The following is a 659-nucleotide window of genomic DNA, read 5'->3' as shown; positions in this document are numbered from 1 at the left end:
AAAAAGTCTGAAAATCACTGCAGTAGGGGAACCCAACTGTCCTGCTCCAGTGAGTCCCTGCCCAGGGCCCAAGGGGGAGAGATGTGCAGTGTCTCGGTTCCCTCTTCCTGGTGCACCTGACCAGCCTCTCCTGGGCCACTTCCTGCCCCCTGCTCTCTTCGGTTTGGGGCCTGCGAGGTCCCGGTCAGCCTCAGCAGCTCAGCCCTCTAACTAAGCATTGCCCAGCGCTCTCCCCAGTGTCCCTGGGTCAGGCCCTGCCCTGCCAGCTGGGCCTTACCCCTCTCCAGTGGCCCACCTGGTCCCAGAAGCTGCACCTGGCTTCCAGCCGTTGGACAGCCTCCCAGACCCTCTCCTCCCTCTTAGCCTGGCAGTGCCCCCCTTCAAGCACATCCCTCACTTGGGGCTTGCTCTGCAGCGTGCCAGGGCCCCCTTGGCCCAGTCCGGCTCCTTCCCTCCCTAGGCCCCCGCAAAGCCCATCGGTCTCCCCAACTCCCACCCACTCCCAGCCCGCTTCTCTTCCTTCCATGCCCGCCCCACACCTCCAGCCCCCCACTTCCTTCCATACCCACCCCACACCCCCTTCTCTTCCTTCCATACCAGCCCCACGCCCCCCCTTCCATGCCCACCCCATGCCCCCAGCCCCCCTTCTCTTCCTTCCA

This window comes from Terrapene carolina, unplaced genomic scaffold, assembly GCF_002925995.2.
Source record: "Terrapene carolina triunguis isolate 2854851 unplaced genomic scaffold, T_m_triunguis-2.0 Scaffold166, whole genome shotgun sequence".
Lineage (NCBI taxonomy): Eukaryota > Metazoa > Chordata > Testudines > Emydidae > Terrapene > Terrapene triunguis.
This window is presented reverse-complemented; position numbering follows the sequence as displayed.